At 50.4% G+C, this 14,801-nt stretch overlaps 1 long non-coding RNA gene across 1 annotated transcript in view; it reads right to left on the bottom strand.

The window, feature by feature from the left end:
• Nucleotides 1-398: 398 nt before the first annotated feature.
• LOC138562837 (uncharacterized) overlaps nt 399-14,801 on the bottom strand; it is a 36,696-nt gene continuing 22,293 nt past the window's right edge. The window contains exon 5 of the long non-coding RNA XR_011299350.1: nt 399-445. This is a non-coding gene — a long non-coding RNA (uncharacterized lncRNA). The remainder of the gene's footprint in view (nt 446-14,801) is intronic.

Genomic DNA, 14,801 nt, shown 5'->3' with positions numbered 1-14,801 from the left:
GAACAAGGTTACACTAAAGTCTGAGAAACAAAACTGGACATGGAAAGGAGACTGGGAAGCAGGAATAGGACACAGAATAGGCACTATAAAGAGACCGGTACTATAAAAAGGAAATCTGAGATGAACGCTCAACAAATTTCACCTGCTTAAAATAGAATTGGCCCCGGAACTGGTTATATCCAAACTTGATTACTGCAACAGCATGTGTGTATATAAGCCAACCCAAGAAAAATATCCATCTCCTACTTATGTGTATCATGTGATCTTCGGCCTCAAACATAGGGACTTGGTTTTATTGTTTTAGATCATAAATACTGTGGATGGGGCAACAAAAAATCCACAAAATCATTGTCTGACTCACAAGGCCTTTTGCAATGTAGCACCAAATGATATACCTACCAGATCCCTTGGTTCAGCATCATCAAAAAACTGCAACTGGAAAATCCTAGAAAAAAAGGACCAGGCAAGATTAGTCTCAACCCAAGGCTTCTTCATCCAAGGCTCCAATATTACAAGACCCTGAAAGATTGGAAAGACCCAGCAAAAACGCAAAGGCCCCTCGGCAGAACATTATTCCTGCACATCATGAACTTCCTAAATGCACCATACTAACCACACCTACCCATCTCAATTGCTCTTGCTCAATCTTACCACCAGAGCACTAGTCATGGGACATTTTGTGCACTTCACCCAGGTAGAACGTTTGGGAAACTGTTAGGGAGAATTCTCCTTCTAGGGCTAATTTCCCTCACCTAGTGACTCCCCCAGCAGCTTTACTGGATTTCTAGAGTTTATTTTTTCCACCTGGTAACAGTGGACATCTTTTTTTCCACTCTTACATGTGTTTTAGCCTATGCGTTGTTACTCATTGTGTGATCTTGGGCACTGGAGCACACCACTCCAAGTGCCCCTGTTCTTGTATGGGTTACACAGCACCTTTAGTGTAGTAACCCAGGGTTGTCTTTTAGACTTTCTTTACATAGTCACTTTTACCACAGACCCAGTACAGCCAATCTTACATGGAGTACTGGAAATGGCTAATCTGTACCCCTTTTCTGTCTGGACCTCCCTGAGCATTGTTTTTCTCTTACTATTTCGACTTGACTGGTGGCAGTGGTATCTAACCAAACTTTTCTACCGCGATTATATTAGATAAACGTGGTACTGTCCTTGGCTATTATATTAGCCTCGAACATAAACCCGCTTGACCAAATCATCTTTCTTTTGGCTCCGGTTGGGTTTATTCGCCATTTCTTTTTGTTAAAGTCCTTCTTGTGTTTTACTTTGCGCAGCAAACTAGGTTCGCCTTCTTTGTTCACCATCATTTTGGCGGGCTTCTGCAGAGAAGCCCTCCTCAAGGCGCCTGGGTGTCTAGGTGGGCTGAATGTGAGGGAGGGGTGTAGTCACCCCCTGCACAGGGTATCCTAGGAAACCCAAGTCGCACTTTGCCATGATTGGCTGAGGTGGTTGTCCCGGCTGGACAACCCTCTGCTGCGTGATTGACAGCCAGGCTGTGTGAATGGGGGTTTTGCGCATAAAAGGCAGGTCTCTTGGGCTAGAAGTCAGTCACCTCTGGAACTACAAGGAACCGAAGAGAAGCAGAGAGAACAGCTGATGCAACTACCCCGTCCCGGTGAAGCCCTGCGGCAGTCCTGAGCTATCTACCCTTCGACGACTAAGATCCAGTCCGGAGTCTTCTTCCCTTGAGCCTGGTGGGGATAACCAGCTCATCTTCAGCCAGAGATCTCCACCCTGGTCGAAATCCCTGCACACTGCTGTAGTCCGGATAACCACCTGCTGAGCCTCTCCTGTTTTTAAGGAGCACACCTTTTCGTTGTCGCTGCTGCCGGCTTCGTCCCTGTGTGGTGCGGACCCCCTTCAGACGTCGCCCTTCACAACGAAGCTCCAGGAATCGTGGGTCTGCGGGAAACCAACAGGAACAACTGCCAGGGCTCCAGCTGCATCGTGGAAACAAGGTACTGTGTTCTACTCGAGGAAACTGGGTGAATCCCTTTTCTTCATCTCCAAGGCTCGTCCTTGTCTTCCCTCCTTATAACTTTTGCTTCCGAACATTGACAATATTCAAGTACTCTTGGCCTATATGGAATCGTGACCTGTCTAACGGTGTGATCTTCGGCACAGGTCTCTGGTGTCATCTAAACCTGGCTCCGACCCTTTGACTTTTGAACTCGTGTTTCTCAATACTGTCTGCCTAACCTAAATATTGCCTGTGATTTTTGCCTCCAACTCCCTCTGGGTATCTCAGGAGCTAAGTGTGTTTTTGCCCCGGTAGCTTTTCATGTCATGGAGACACGTTTATTTAGTAGACCGAACTGTCAAAAAGTGATCGCAACCGTATCCGCGGTATCGTGCTTTGTTCATAACACTGGTTCATTCAAACACAGAGTACTTACCTTGAGACTTACTATACAAAGTGAATTGGTTAGTTGTAGTATATTTAACGTGTGGTTTTGTTTAAATTTTAATAGAGATGATGTTTATAACTGATGGTTTAAAAATAAATGTACTTATATTTTTTACCTGAAATCTTGAGTCAGTGTTTGCTTGAGTCACAGTAATTGTGGTCCCTTTGTGTAATCTCTGCTACTGCTCATACACTTGAGATAAGCCTGGCTGCTCTGTTACTGCTACCACTATAACTTAGTAGTACAGGCTTGTACCAAAGGTAAAACTTGTATTGCCACCTTAATCAGGTGTAGTGGTCCCTAAGGGCACTGCACAGGATTCTGCCTAACAAGGACGAGCCCCAGGGGGTGGGGGCAGAGACCCCAGGGGGAGAGGCAGAGAGCCCAGAGGGAGGGGGGGCAAGAGGCAGAGACCCCAAGGGGGAAGGGAGGAGAGGCAGAGACCCGAGGGGGGGGGGCAGAGGTAGAGACCCCAGGGGGTGGAGGGGGCAGAGGCCAGGGGGATTTTCAGAGGCAGAGGCCCTGGTGGGGGAGCATAGGCCCGGGGGGGGGGGGGGCAAGTGACAGAGGCCCGGGGCAAGCGGCAGGGGTCCGGGGCAAGCGGCAGGGGTCCGGGGCAAGCGGCAGGGGTCCGGGGGGGCTGGTGAGGGGATTAGGGCATGAGGCAGGCAGAGACCCCAGGGGGGAGGGGCAAGAAGCAGAGACCCCAGGGGGAAGGGGGGGCGAGAGGCAGAGACCCCCAGGGGGGAGGGGGAGAGCGGCAGAGACCCCAGGGGGGAGCAAGAGGCAGAGACCCCAGGGGGAGGGGGGAGGGGGTGCGAGAGGCAGAGACTACAGGTGGAGGGGAGGCCTGAGGTAGAGACCCCAAGGGGTAAGGGGGGTGAGAGACAGAGGCACGAGGAGGGGGGGCGAGAGGCAGAAGCACAGGGGGTTGAGAGGCAGAGGCCCGGGGGAAAGGCAGGGGCCCAGGGCAAGCAGCAGAGGCCTATGGGGGTAGGTAGGGGGTTAGGGGGTGAAGCAGACAGACCCCAGGGGGGAGAGAGGCGAGAAGCAGAGACCCCAGGGAGCAGGGGGCAAGAGGCAGAGGCACGGGGGCAAGCAGGGGCCCGGGGGGGCAAGCAGCAGGGGCCCGGGGGGGGCAAGCAGCAGGGGCCCGGGGGGGGCAAGCAGCAGGGGCCCGGGGGGGGCAAGCAGCAGGGGCCCGGGGGGGGCAAGCAGCAGGGGCCCGGGGGGGGGCAAGCAGCAGGGGCCCGGGGGGGGCAAGCAGCAGGGGCCCGGGGGGGGCAAGCAGCAGGGGCCCGGGGGGGGCAAGCAGCAGGGGCCCGGGGGGGGCAAGCAGCAGGGGCCCGGGGGGGCAAGCAGCAGGGGCCCGGGGGGGGTGGGAGTTAGGGCATGAGGCAGGCAGAGGCCCCAGTGGGAGGGAGGTAAGAAGCAGAGACCCCAGAGGGGTGGGGGGGCTTAGAGGCCCCCAGGTGGGGGGGCTGAGAGGCCCAAGGTGGGGGGGCTGAGAGGCCCAAGGGGGGGCCCAGGCCGCGGGGGGCAAGAGGATGAGGCCCCAGGGGGGCGGCAAGAGGCAGGGGCTGAGGCCCCAGGGGGGCAGTGAGAGGCAGAGGTCCAGGCCCAAGGGGGCGGCGAGAGGCAGAGGCCCCAGGGGTGGTGCAAGAGGCAGAGGCCTCAGGGGTGGTGCAAGAGGCAGAGGCCCCGGGGGGGCCAAGAGGCAGAGGCCCCAGGGGTGGGGGGCAAGAGGCTGAGGCCCCAGTACTAGAAAAAGGGATGGGAGTATGAAATTGAACTAGGTGGCAGATGAGCTCAAGGCAAAGGACTAGGAGGTGGAAGAGGAACAAGTAAGCTGGGTGGAAGATTAGGATGAGAAAGAATGGCTAGGATGATTGAGGAAGAGGGGCTCAGAGTACATACTTCCATTATGGATTAGTATTCATAAAATGGTCTAGATAAAATAGGTTAAGGAAGAGGGAACAGAGTTGGAGACTAGGGTGAGGAAAAGTGACTAAAATTAAGGATAGTACAAAGAACTGAGTATGAAGGGGGACAATGATGAGACTTCTGATGCCCTAGGATGAGGAACTAGTACGATGAAGAAAGCCTAGGAAGATGAATCAGGACAAGTATGAGGGACTAGAACCAGGAAGAACTAGAATGAAGGTAATGAGGAGGTACTAGGACAAGGAGGAATGGTCAGAGGCAGATCTTACAAGGATGAGGAAGTGGAACAATTAGGACAAGGAAGAGTGACTAGGACAAGGGATTGGGATGTTAAGGGGAAGTAGGTCAAGGACAGTGGTTAATTATGTATGGCAAGGAAGTGTGAAGAGGAACATTGCTGGATTTCTAGGATTTTCTTTTCACCTGGTAAGAGTGTGAGCCTTTTTTCCCACTCTTACATGTGTTTTGCTGTGTGTGTTCAACATTTGTGTTCATAGACTGTGGAGACTCGCCTACTCCACAGGCATCATCTTTCTTATGTGTGTTACACAGCACCCTTAGTGCAGTGACACAGGGTTGTCTTTTTCAGACTTCCAACACTAAACTCCATTTTCTGGGACTGACTACTGTCTCCCGGAACGTGTAAAGTTGCCATTGACTTTATTAGTCTTTTTAAACTCACAGACTAAGTACAATCCATCTTACACAGAGTAATGGAAATGGTTAATTGTTACCCCTTTTTGTCTGTCTCTCATGGAACATTGTTTAGAAAAGGGTTTCATTAAGATTTGGCTAGTGGCAGTGGTATCTACCTTATTTTTCTACGCCGGTTTATTTAAATAGCCCTGGTACTGTTTTAGGCTATCTTGGTAGCCTCGAACTTAAAACCGGTGGACCACATTTTATTTAATTTGGTTCTGGCTGGGTTTATTCGCCATCTTTTTGTGAAAGTCTCTCTTGTGTTTTACTCTGCGCACCAAACCAGGTTTGGTTCCCTTGTTCACCGTCCTTTGGCAGGCTTCTGCACAGAAACCCTCCTTAGGCGCCTGAATGTCTGGGTAGGCAGAATGTGAGGGAGGGGTTTTAGGACCCCTGCCATGGGTTTCCTTGGTAACCCAAGTCGCACTCCTGTTTGATTGGCTAGGTGACTGTCCTGACAGGACAGCCACCCTGCTGTGTGATTGACAGCCAGGCTGTGTGAATGGGGGGAAAACTGCATAAAAAGCAGGTCTCTGGGACTAGGAAGGCAGAGTCGCCACTGGATTGAGAGAACCACTACCACAACTGAACCTCCCGGTGAAGCCCTGCTGCGGGTCCGAATCTCCAAACTTTGACGACCGAGAAGATCTGCAAGGAATCTTCTCCCCCTGAGCTGGTGGGACCAAAAAGTTTGCCCAAACACCAAGCAAGGCCTCCCTCTCCTGGCCGAATTTGCTGTGCACAGCTGCAGTGAACCGTATAGCCAGGAAGCTCGGACCCTGTTTGGGTTTTAAGGAATGCACATTTTATTTGTTGCTCTGCTCCGCTGCCGGTTTCTTCCCCAGGCAGTGCAGGACCCTCCAGTCTTCCCTCCTTCCTGTCAGTCCTACAGTCGCTTCAGGAACCGTGAGCCTGCAGGATCTGCCAGGAACTTCTGCCTCAGCTACAGCCTCCTTCATTTAAGGTTCTGTTTAAATCCGGTCATTCGTTCTGTCCAACCGCGGTGAAAGTGTTTGAAATCTTTCTCTAATCCGAGGGCCTGTCCTTCTCTACTCTTAAATGACTTTTCTTCCGACCAACTTCGTTTCGAATTCTTGGCAAAGACTTAACCGCAAACTACTCTGAACTGTGGGATCCCGAGCAAAGACTGACCCATTAACATTGGCCCAGACCTATTGATTTGAATCCTCATGGTAAAGAGCATTTTCTAGATTGCCTGAATATTCACTTGTTGGTGTTGCTTGATTTTGTTAACCTGGTCTTTCCCTCCCTTTTTAAATTGCTGGAGTGCCATTTTGCTCACACTTCATTTTGAGCTTAACTTGTCCAGTGGGTGGGGTGTAGTGTATTAAGACTGATTTTTCTGCTGCTTGATAATAGTGAACTGTTTTATAATTGATGTGTAAATAAATGTATATTCTTTTACTCAGAAACCTTGAGTCAGTGTTTGCTTGTACCATAGTCATTGCTGTCCTTTGTGTAGCTTCTGATACTGCTCACTTTACTCTTGCGATAAGTCCGCTGCTCAGCCATCGCTACCACTTTACTGTGTAGTACAGGCTTGTACCAAAGGTGAATTTGTACTTGCACTTGGTCTTAATTCTATTTGGTGTTCCCAAAGGGTACTGCATGTGATTCTGCCTAACATACATAGGCTACCTGCTTCATAGGGGATGCCAGGCCATTGTCCTAGCACCTTCTGTCCTATGTGGGCTCCTCACACTGTTCTCCTTGCAAGAGGTGTGCCAAGCCTTTTTCCCTCCAACCTTATGTGCACCTGGTACTGCAGACAAGAGGATATGAGGTCACTGATTAATAAACCCCAGCTCGATACCAGACACCGGCACCCGTCCAAAGCTCCCCACATGCACAAATCACTTTGCCCATGGTGAAGGCAGCTTGTCCCCACTTTCTCTCATCGATGGGGATCACCCAGGTATGATCAGGGGATCTGGCACTAGTTGGTACCTTGGAATTCTGGTGCCTTGGGACAGGGGTCATCGGGGCACTATTACTTAAGTCTGGGACAGGTTGGAGGCTCATGCCCTCCTACTCGTAGGATTATGATAATGATATGTCATTTATTACGTTCCTGTACACAAGTATTTTGTTGGGAGCTCTCAGCCCCCTCATGGCCTTGCGGGCACATTCCTCCTGGGGAATGAACACTGGCAACATAAGAGAATGTTATGTTATTTAAACTTAGTAAAGCGCACGTACACCCAGAGGCATCTTGGCACTGGTGTGTGAGTGAGGAGATCTTTTACCAGTTGGAACAGGGTGATGTTCAATAATCTTCGAAAGACCAGATGATCAGTGGTACCACAGAGCCAGAGGGAGATCATTCCAGGCTCTGGCAGAACGCACAGAGAAGGCGCGCCCTCCCTTATGTGACAAATGCTAGCGAGGGACAGCTACAAGAAAAGCAGATTGAGATCACAACAGGCGGACCGGTACATAGTGAGCGAATTTGGCCTGCAAGTGCTCCGCTCCCATGCCATAAAAGTCACGGTGCACAACACACATGGACTTAAAAAACAAATCCAAATGGCAACAGGGCGCCAATGAAGTTTCTTCAGCCGAGGTGACATGTGAGATCCGAAAGGGGGTGAGGAATATGGATCGAGCAGCCGCATTCTGTAAAAGTTGAAGCCTGTTAATCAGGTAGTGTGGTTGGGCAAGAGAGAGTTGCAGTAGTTGAGATACCAGTGCAGCTACCACTTGGGCCTGACAGTCAACAGGGATAAATGGCAAGACCTTACGCAAAATGCAGAGCTTAAGGTGACCAGCTCTGCATACCGCGGCCACCTGGTTATCCAGGGCAAGGGAAGCAGAGATTCTGACCTCTAGGTTCCTGGCCGATTGGACTGGCGCAGGGGAGGGGGCCAAGGCTAGTCGGACAGAATTCTGAGGTCCAAAACAACTGGGGAGATGTGGTACCCACAACCAGGACCTCGGCCTTAATGCTGTTAAGCTTCAGCCAGTTTCTCATCATCCACAACCCCAGGTGCTCATGGCAATTCTTTAACAGAAGCACTGTGTCAACATTTATGGGGTCAAGACAGACAAGAATCTGGGTATCATCTGCATAGGAATAACAGCGAAATCCACGTGCCCGGATGAAAAGCAGGAGAGGTCTAAGAGATGGGGAACAGTGCCGATCCCTGGGGGACACCACAGAGAAGAGAGCCCAGATCCGAATGGAAAGGGGGAGATAGATAGACTGGGACCAATGGACAGGAAGGCAGTGAACCAGTCAAGAACTTGGCCGGACACGCCAGCGTCTGAGAAACGGGAGATCAAGATGGAATGATCCAACTGTGTCGAAAGCAGCCGACAGATCTAACAAGAGGACTGCTCCGACACCTTTATCCACCAGGCGCACCAAATCGTCCAATACAGAGTTCAGGACAGTTTCCGTGCCCCTGCCTGGCCTGAAACCAGACTGAAATGAATCGAAACAGTGAGTGGACTCCAGAAAACTGAACATGAGAGGGGACTCCAGTGCTTCCATCACCTTCATGAGAAACGGAAGCGAGATCGGCCGGTAGTTGGACAATACGTCGGGATCAAGAGAAGGCTTCTTTAAAAGTGAACCACCAGCGCATGCTTGAGGGATGATGGGATTACTCCACTGAAAAAAAGGCATTGACAGCCGTGGTAATGTGTTCAATCAGATCGTCAGATGCAATCTTGAGGAGAGCTAATGGTATAGCAGCAGGAGAAGCAGACTTCAATTTCTAGACAGCCGACAGTACATCAGAGGTTGAAAATAGAGGGAAAGAGGACCAGGATCCGTTAGCAGGAGGGGGGGATCAACAGCAACCATGTCTGTAATTTCAAGAAGCAGGCCATCCGTTATATGGTCACGGATGGCAGAGATTTTATCTAAAAAGAACGCAGAGAGAGTCACATAGACCCTGTGATGGTGGAACTGAGCTGACACCTCAGGTGATAGTGATTGCACAAGGTTAAAGAGGGTCTTTTGTTTAAGGCCACCTGTACTTTGTGACTAACTAGAGTTTCTTGGCAGTAACCACTGCCTTATGGTACGCTGAGAGGGGAGCAAAATAGTTTTTTGGCTACGTTAGAATAGTCGAGGTGCCACTTTTATTCCACCTGCCCACAGCATAGTTTATGGGCTTTGAGTAAACCAAGGCTCCGGAGAGCGAGCTTTCCGTTTATAAAGTCTAACAGGAGCCAACAGGCCGGCAGTTGCCAACAAAACAGTCTCCAAAACAGGGTGAGACGCACTGTGCATGGAAAGCAGTGATCAGTGCAGAGTTGGATTCTCTGGTCCAGCTAAGCTTAGAAATGGCAGGTTTGATGGGCAGAGATGGGGAACCTGGCAAGGATTTGTGAAAGATACCAGGCTGTGGTCAGACCATAGTACTGGACTAAGTGACTGAAGAAAGAAGGTCTGTAGGAGCAAATACCAAATCGAGGATGTTACCTCGCTTGTGAGTAGGTTCCGTAACCCACGGACAGAGAACTAGATCCTGCATCAGGAACATAAAGTTGGAAACCTGCCCTGCAGTGGTGGTATTCGCAGGGAGATTAAAGTCCCAAACAATAAGCAGGTTGGGATGTTAAGTTTGTAACTCCAACACAAAGGCAGGGAATTCAGCATAAAATGAAGTGTCCGACCATGGTGGCCCAGGACAGTGAGTGTACAGGTAGGAGAAACTGAGATACGACAAAGTACACATTCCATTTTCAAAGCATATTAGGGATGGAATGGGAGACCCTTTATTTGGTTTTGTGGTTCAGAGCTACCCCATCTCCAAGGTGGGGAGCTGAGCAGTCCACGTGCACAAGTTCATAACTAGAAGGGAGGGCTCGAACAATTGCAGGACCAGATTCCACAAGCCATGTTTCCATCAGGAACAGGAAAGAGTTGATTATTGGCCAGGAGGTCATAGCATTCCAAAGAGCGCGCAGGTAGCGAGCGGGTATTTCACAGATCACAATGCAAATCCGCAGTATGGCTGTTGCCTGAAATAGCTGGGGTAGTCTGAAAGCCCACAGCCATTTGGTATCGAGGGGGGGAAAGGATGACATGCATTACTCACTTTAATAGCATTTCTGATGGTTGTAATCTGCATAGATTCACACTGGTCCGACATCCAGTGGTAACTGCAGAGTATTGCAACTGGTCTTTTTCAGGTACTGAAAGGGGACGTCGGTATAGGCTTGTCTGCAACACTATGCCTATCGTGACGTGTAGTGTACCCAAAATCCCTCACACGCCGAGGTCCCTCCGATTGTTTTTTCTGCCATGAGGGAGCCCAAGGCTATAGTGAGTGAGTACATAGAAAGAGAGAAAGTAGTAGGACCTATGTTCCTTCCACCAGAGCGGGTGGAAGGGTGGCATGTGAATCTAAGCAGATACAATCATCAGAAATACTATTACGGTGAGTAATGCATGTCTTCAGATGCTTGTTAATCTGCTTAGAATCACATGCTGTGCATAGACTAGCAAGAAGCAACCGGAGGTGGGTTGTGAGAAGGAACAGTAGTGAAAAGATGTGTTAATACTGCTTGTCCCACCTAAGAATCAGATCTAGAATGAGTGTCTAGGCAATAGTGTTTTGTAAAGGTGTGAACAGAACTCCAGGTTGCTGCTTTGCAAATGGACTCAAGGGGAACATTTGCAACAAATGCTATGGAAGCCTCAGTGCCCGAGTAGAGTGTGCTGTAGGGTTAAAGGGCAGTTGTCCCTTAGCAAGAGTGTAGCTTAGTGTGTTGCATTTAACAACCCATCTTGAGATAGCGGACTTAGAGACAGGATCCCCTTCACTGACAGCTGCCACTGAAACAAAAGACTTTCGTCTTCCTCAGTGGTCTCGTCCTTTCCATGTAAAACATCACTGCCCTGCACACATCAGTGTGTGAAGGCTTCTCTCGGCCATGCTAGTGGGATTCTGGAAGAACATAGGTAGTTCGATCGATTGGTTCACGAGGAACTTCGAAATTAACTTAGGTGCAAATCGGGGATGAGTGCGCAGAACCACCTTATCCCTGTGGACTGTAACAAAAGGGTCTAGAATTGAAAGGGCCTGTAGTTCACTAACCCTTCTGATAGAAGTGATAGCTACTATGACGGTCGTTTTATAAGTAAGGTCTTTTAGACTTGCTTTATGCATTGGGTCATAGGGAGACCCCATGAGTCTTGTTAGTACCACATTTAGATCCCATCCGGGAGCTGGGTTAGAAACGGGTGGGGGGGTTGAATTCTCTTAACCTCTTCCATAAAAGCCTTACTAACAGTTATCTTCCACCACAACACCTTCTGTTGTGACGTGGTGTAGGCTGAAAGAGCAGCCACATTAACCTTTAGTGAATTAAAAACCAGACCTGAGTCTAACAAGTGGGTCCGGTACAACACAGTGGGTAGGAGAGCAGTCAATGGGATGGACACCCTTGGTATTACACCAGATGACAAAGCGTTTTCACTTGCTAGAATAGCAACAAGTATTGGGTTTTCTAGCTTCCCCGAGTATGTCCATGCATCTCTGAGGGAGCTGAAGGTGTCCAAACTCTATGACCTCAGGAGCCAGGCCGCTAAGTTCAGAGTTTGCGGGCATGGGTGTAGTGTTTCCCCTCCGTCTTGAGACAACATGTTGTACGGGCAGGGTAGTTTCACAGGAGGGGAGAGGGACATTTCCATCGGATTGGAGAACCAGGGTTGGCGGGCCCACCAATATGATGGTGACTGGTTCCTGGTGCATCTTGTGCACAATCTTGTTGAGCAGGGGAGTCGTGGGGGGGGGGGGGGAGCATAGACAAATTTCCCTGACCATGTTATCCAGAGTCCGTTCCCCTTGGAGCGGTTCTGGGGGTATCTGGAGGCGTAGTCTTGGCAATGGGCGTTCTCCTGAGATCCGAACAGGTCGATCTTTAGGAAGCCCCATTCTGCGAAGACGTTGGAGACAAGGTCTTCGTGTAGATGCCATTCGTACTCTAAAGGCAGTGGGAAATCTCTGCTGAGCCCGTCCCCTAGAAGACAGTTCTCATGGGACGTGTTGGGACAGCAGGAACATCTTGTGTTTGAGAGCCCAAATCCAAATGTTCTGGGACAGCTTGGATAGCCCTGGAGAGTGTGTGCCCCCCTGTTTATTTAGGTAACACATGGCTGTGGTGTTGTTTGTCAGTATCAGAACCGTCTTCCCCTGTAGCTGTGTCTGAAATGCCTTCAGGGCTTTGAATACTGCCAATAGCTCTAACAGGTTTATATGGTTGGACGCTACTTGAGGGGACCACACTCCATGCGCTGTCTGCTGAAGCAGGTGAGGCCCGCACCCCGTGAGTGATGAGTCTGTCGTGAGATTGGCTTCTACTGAGGGGGTGAAGGTTTTCCCGTTCGAGGTTTTCCGTCAACCACCACTGCAGAGAGAACGAGGGTTGGTGAGACACCTACCAGATCCTCCCATTGTCCGCTGGCCTGACACCACTGGCTGTTGAGCCACTCTTGCATGCGCAGGCGCGCATGGGGAACTGAGTAAATGCATGACGCCATCATAACTAGAAGCTGCATGGCTTTGCATACCGTCATCTCCCGACTGGCCACATATTGAGGGATCTGAAAAAGCATGTTCTGAACCCTCTCATTGGAGGGAAAGACGAGGCCGTCTTTCGTCCGAATCAGAGCCCCCAGAAACTTTTACTTGACTGGGGACTAAGCTGGATTTCTTCTCGTTGATAGAGAATCCCAGACTGAACAGAAGGTCTTTGGTTTTCTGGGTGTTCAAGAAACGTGTCTCGTAAGAGTCCTGTTACGAGCCAGTCGTAGAGGTAAGGGTAAACCGGGACAGAGTCTGCGCAGGTGTGCCGCCACTACTGCCAGGACCTTTGTGAGCACCCTTGGAGCTGAGGCAATGCCGAAGGGGAGTACCTTAAATTGATGGTGCCTGTCCTCTATCATGAACCTTCGATATTTCCTGTGTGCTGGCAACATTGAAAAATGAAAGTATGCATCTTTCATGTACAGTGTTGCCATGTTGTCCCATTGTTTCAACAGTGGGATTACTTCCTGCAGCGTTATCATACAAAACATTTGAGGTGTGACAAATTTGTTCGATGGGCGCAAGTCTAGAACAGGGCGCATGGTGAGGTCCTTTTTGAGTACAAGGAAGTACACTGAATAAATACCCTTGCTTACCTGCAGAATAGGGACTGCTTCTATGGCGTCCTTTTCCAGAAGCGCCTCCACCTCTTGAATCCGGATCTGCAGATGGTCCGGCGTGAGGCGTCGTGCTTGTGGGGGTCTGAACTGTGGTGGTCAGGCAAATTCCACACAGTACCCGTGGGTGACCGTCTTGGTCTGATGTTATCCCCTCCCATGCCGAAAGGAAAGATGTCAATCGCCCCCCACCCGGGTGACACGGGAGAGGACCGGGATATGTTGGTCATTTCCGACCAGAGGCTGCGGCTCCTCTGGAGTTGGGGCCTCTGCCTTAGCCGCGACGCCGACCCCTAGGTGGTTAGTTGGCAGGCCTGCCAGATGCTTGCCCAGAGTTCCAGTTTCCTGTATTGTATTTGTTTCGATCTGAATGGGATCAGCCCCAAAAGGACCGGCGGGATCCACCTCCCCTCAGGGGGGATGGTTTGTGTTTTATTTGTTGTAGGGACTTAAGATTCTCGTGCTCTTTCTTGGCAGTCTCCAGAGCCTCGTCGACTGCTTTACCAAAGACACTGGCCTCCTCTATTGGTTTGTTAATAAGAGCGACCTGTGTCTCAGGCTTGAAGCCCGAGTTTCGGAGCCAAGCCTTGCCGCTTGAGCAGTGTGCCCTGGGCAGGGACCTGCCTGCTGTTTCTGCAGTATCCAGAATGTTTTTTATTACATTTTGATTTACCTGCCTGCCCTTGGCTACGATGTTGAGTAGTCTGGACCTAGCAAGTTCAGGAACCTCCTGGAGACCTTTTTGTACAAGGTTCCATTGTGCGTCTGCATAACTGGCAAGCAACGTAGTGTTTGCAATGCGCGTGGTGAACGCAGCTGCCGAATTAACGCGTTTACCCAAGGCATACAACCTCTGATTCCTTATCAGGAGGTGCCGCCCCCGTAGCAAGGGGTACTCCCGCACGTTTCCGGGTGGTAGTGACCACCAGGGAGTTGGGGTGGCATGGCCTTTAATGTATTGAGGGTCAGTAGGAGATGGCTGAAATAATTTCTCCACTCTTGGATTCACTGACCTGGTCTGTGCTGGTGTGACCAGGGAGGGAGCCAACCACCTCAATAGAATTCAGGACAGGAATGACTTGGCTTGAGGTGGGTTTTTCTTTGAGAATGTCCTCCATAAAATCTTGTTCGGGTACAGCCTCTTGCGTGGCGATCTTAAAGTGTTCTGCTGCCTTCCTTAAAATGGCATTGAAAGCCATCTGATCGTCTACAGGCGAATCCTCGGGGGCCGGAGTGGAAGGAGGGGAATCCAGATACAGGACATCTGTGTCCTGATCGTGAGCAGGGAGCGCCCATGGCTCTGTCTCCACCTACTGTGTGTCCTCCCAGTTGCCCATGGCATCTGCCTGGCCATCAGTGTAGTCTTGAAGGAAGTATCCCCTTCCTCATCGTAGATGTCTTGGTAAGTGTCCATCTGAACTACATCCTCATGGCGTACACAAGCAAAAGGATTGTGAGGTTCTAAATGTTCAGGAAATGTGAAGTCGACACAAAAGGAGGGTCCTCTCGAAGTCTTTCAGGGGAAGCATGCTCTGAAAGCGAGACAATCC

This window comes from Ambystoma mexicanum, unplaced genomic scaffold, assembly GCF_040938575.1.
Source record: "Ambystoma mexicanum isolate Mex_15411 unplaced genomic scaffold, UKY_AmexF1_1 Mex_scaf77, whole genome shotgun sequence".
In the NCBI taxonomy this organism is placed as follows: domain Eukaryota; kingdom Metazoa; phylum Chordata; class Amphibia; order Caudata; family Ambystomatidae; genus Ambystoma; species Ambystoma mexicanum.
This window is presented reverse-complemented; position numbering and strand designations above follow the sequence as displayed.